At 49.6% G+C, this 4,077-nt stretch overlaps 1 pseudogene; it reads left to right on the plus strand.

Moving 5' to 3' along the window:
* Nucleotides 1-3,754, plus strand: part of LOC124024919 — a 36,976-nt pseudogene extending 33,222 nt beyond the window's left edge.
* Nucleotides 3,755-4,077: the final 323 nt, after the last annotated feature.

Below are 4,077 nucleotides of genomic sequence, written 5' to 3' on the forward strand. Positions count from 1 at the left end.
CCTACCTTACCCTACCTACTACCACTCTGATCAAACCTACCTTACCCTACCTACTACCACTCTGATCACCCTACCTTACCCTACCTACTACCACTCTGATCACCCTACCTTACCCTACCTACTACCACTCTGATCAAACCTACCTTACCCTACCTACTACCACTCTGATCAAACCTACCTTACCCTACCTACTATAATGACTAACGCTGCTCTGTGGGTTGAGGTGGTAATGACTAACGCTGCTCTGTGTGTTGAGGTGGTAATGAATAACGCTGCTATGTGGGTTGAGGTGGTAATGACCATAATGCTGCTCTGTGTGTTGAGGTGGTAATGACTAATGCTGCTCTGTGGGTTGAGGTGGTAATGACTAACGCTGCTCTATGTGTTGATGTGGTAACGCTGCTCTGTGTGTTGAGGTGGTAATGACTAACGGTGCTCTGTGGGTTGAGGTGGTAATGACTAACGCTGCTCTGTGTGTTGAGGTGGTAATGCTGCTCTGTGTTGAGGTGGTAATGCTGCTCTGTGTTGAGGTGGTAACGCTGCTCTGTGTGTTGAGGTGGTAATGCTGCTCGGTGTGTTGAGGTGGTAATGACTAACGCTGCTCGGTGTGTTGAGGTGGTAATGACTAACGGTGCTCTGTGGGTTGAGGTGGTAATGACTAACGCTGCTCTGTGTGTTGAGGTGGTAACGCTGCTCTGTGTGTTGAGGTGGTAACGCTGCTCTGTGGGTTGAGGTGGTAATGACTAACGCTGCTCTGTGTATTGAGGTGGTAATGACTAACGCTGCTCTGTGGGTTGAGGTGGTAATGACCATAATGCTGCTCTGTGTGTTGAGGTGGTAATGACTAACGCTGCTCTGTGGGTTGAGGTGGTAATGACTAACGCTGCTCTGTGGGTTGAGGTGGTAATGACTAACGGTGCTCTGTGGGTTGAGGTGGTAATGACTAACGCTGCTCTGTGGGTTGAGGTGGTAATGACTAACGCTGCTCTGTGTGTTGAGGTGGTAATGACTAACGCTGCTCGGTGTGTTGAGGTGGTAATGCTGCTCTGTGTTGAGGTGGTAACGCTGCTCTGTGTGTTGAGGTGGTAATGACTAACGCTGCTCTGTGTGTTGAGGTGGTAATGACTAACGCTGCTCTGTGGGTTTAGGTGGTAATGACTAACAGTGCTCTGTGGGTTGAGGTGGTAATGCTGCTCTGTGGGTTGAGATGGTAACGCTGCTCTGTGGGTTGAGGTGGCAACGCTGCTCTGTGTGTTGAGGTGGTAATGACTAACGCTGCTCTGTGGGTTGAGGTGGTAATGCTGCTCTGTGGGTTGAGGTGGTAACGCTGCTCTGTGTGTTGAGGTGGTAATGACTAACGCTGCTCTGTGTGTTGAGGTGGTAACGCTGCTCTGTGGGTTGAGGTGGTAATGACTAACGCTGCTCTGTGGGTTGAGGTGGTAACGCTGCTCTGTGGGTTGAGGTGGTAATGACTAACGGTGCTCTGTGGGTTGAGGTGGTAACGCTGCTCTGTGGGTTGAGGTGGTAATGACTAACGCTGCTCTGTGGGTTGAAGTGGTAACGCTGCTCTGTGGGTTGAGGTGGTAATGACTAACGCTGCTCTGTGTGTTGAAGTGGTAACGCTGCTCTGTGGGTTGAGGTGGTAAGGACTAACAGTGCTCTGTGTGTTGAGGTGGTAATGACTAACGCTGCTCTGTGTGTTGAGGTGGTAATGACCATAATGCTTCTCTGTGGGTTGAGGTGGTAATAACTAACGCTGCTCTGTGGGTTGAGGTGGTAATGACTAATGCTGCTCTGTGGGTTGAGGTGGTAATGACCATAATGCTTCTCTGTGGGTTGAGGTGGTAATAACTAACGCTGCTCTGTGGGTTGAGGTGGTAATGACCATAATGCTGCTCTGTGTATTGAGGTGGTAATGACTAACGCTGCTCTGTGGGTTGAGGTGGTAATGACTAACGCTGCTCTGTGTGTTGAGGTGGTAATGACTAACGCTGCTCTGTGGGTTGAGGTGGTAATGACTAACGCTGCTCTGTGGGTTGAGGTGGTAATGACTAACGCTGCTCTGTGTGTTGAGGTGGTAATGACTAACGCTGCTCTGTAGGTTGAGGTGGTAATGACTAACGCTGCTCTGTGGGTTGAGGTGGTAACGCTGCTCTGTGGGTTGAGGTGGTAATGACTAACGGTGCTCTGTGGGTTGAGGTGGTAATGACTAACGCTGCTCTGTGTGTTGAGGTGGTAATGACTAACGCAACTCTGTGGGTTGAGGTGGTAATGACTAACGCTGCTCTGTGGGTTGAGGTGGTAACGCTGCTCTGTGGGTTGAGGTGGTAATGACTAACGGTGCTCTGTGGGTTGAGGTGGTAATGACTAATGCTGCTCTGTGTGTTGAGGTGGTAACGCTGCTCTGTGGGTTGAGGTGGTAATGACTAACGCTGCTCTGTGGGTTGAGGTGGTAATGACTAACGCTGCTCTGTGGGTTGAGGTGGTAATGACTAACGCTGCTCTGTGGGTTGAGGTGGTAACGCTGCTCTGTGTGTTGAGGTGGTAATGACTAACGGTGCTCTGTGGGTTGAGGTGGTAACGCTGCTCTGTGTGTTGAGGTGGTAATGACTAACGGTGCTCTGTGTGTTGAGGTGGTAACGCTGCTCTGTGTGTTGAGATGGTAATGACTAACGCTGCTCTGTGTGTTGATGTGGTAATGACTAACGCTGCTCTGTGTGTTGAGGTGGTAACGCTGCTCTGTGGGTTGAGGTGGTAACGCTGCTCTGTGGGTTGAGGTGGTAATGACTAATGCTGCTCTGTGTGTTGAGGTGGTAATGACTAACGCTGCTCTGTGGGTTGAGGTGGTAACGCTGCTCTGTGGTAATGTGTAATAACCCTGTCCTGTATATTAACAGTAGCCGGTATGAACCATCTCAGAGAGTACGGCATCGTGCACCGTGACATCAAACCAGGCAACATCATGCGCGTCATCGGCGAGGACGGGAGGTCCGTCTATAAGCTGACAGATTTCGGAGCAGCCAGAGAACTAGATGACGATGAGCAGTTTGTCTCTCTTTACGGCACTGAGGAATATCTGGTGAGTCCTGACCTCCGACCTCTACCGTTTGGACCTCTCACCTACAATAGGACACTTTACTCATCTAAAGGAATAATCTGCTATTAACTTCAGCTCAACATGACGTGTGTGTCTCTCTGTGTGTCTGTGTGTGTGTGTCTCTCTCTGTGTCTCTCTCTGTGTGTCTCTGTGTGTGTGTGTCTCTGTGTGTGTGTCTCTCTCTGTGTCTCTCTCTGTGTCTCTCTCTGTGTCTCTCTCTGTGTCTCTGTGTGTCTCTATGTGTGTGTCTCTATGTGTGTGTCTCTCTCTGTGTGTCTCTGTGTCTCTGTGTGTGTCTCTCTCTGTGTTTCTCTGTGTGTGTCTCTCTCTGTGTGTCTCTGTGTTTCTCTGTGTGTTTCTCTGTGTGTTTCTCTGTGTGTTTCTCTGTGTGTGTCTCTGTGTTTCTCTCTGTGTCTCTCTCTGTGTCTCTCTCTGTGTCTCTCTCTGTGTCTCTCTCTGTGTTTCTCTGTGTGTCTCCAACAGCACCCTGACATGTATGAGCGTGCAGTGCTGAGGAAAGAGCACCAGAAGAAGTATGGTGCGACGGTTGACCTGTGGAGCATCGGAGTCACCTTCTTCCACGCTGCCACCGGGTCCCTCCCCTTCAGACCCTTCGAAGGACCACGCAGGAACAAGGAAGTCATGTAAGAACTATAACCTGGTGGTCTAGAGGTCTAAGAACTATAACCTGGTGGTCTAGAGGTCTAAGACCTATAACCTGGTGGTCTAAGAACTATAACCTGGTGGTCTAGAGGTCTAAGACCTATAACCTGGTGGTCTAAGAACTATAACCTGGTGGTCTAGAGGTCTAAGAACTATAACCTGGTGGTCTAAGAACTATAACCTGGTGGTCTAAGAACTATAACCTGGTGGTCTAGAGGTCTAAGACCTATAACCTGGTGGTCTAAGAACTATAACCTGGTGGTCTAGAGGTCTAAGAACTATAACCTGGTGGTCTAGAGGTCTAAGACCTATAACCT

The sequence above is a fragment of the Oncorhynchus gorbuscha genome, unplaced genomic scaffold (assembly GCF_021184085.1).
Source record: "Oncorhynchus gorbuscha isolate QuinsamMale2020 ecotype Even-year unplaced genomic scaffold, OgorEven_v1.0 Un_scaffold_2075, whole genome shotgun sequence".
Classification (NCBI taxonomy): Eukaryota; Metazoa; Chordata; class Actinopteri; order Salmoniformes; family Salmonidae; genus Oncorhynchus; species Oncorhynchus gorbuscha.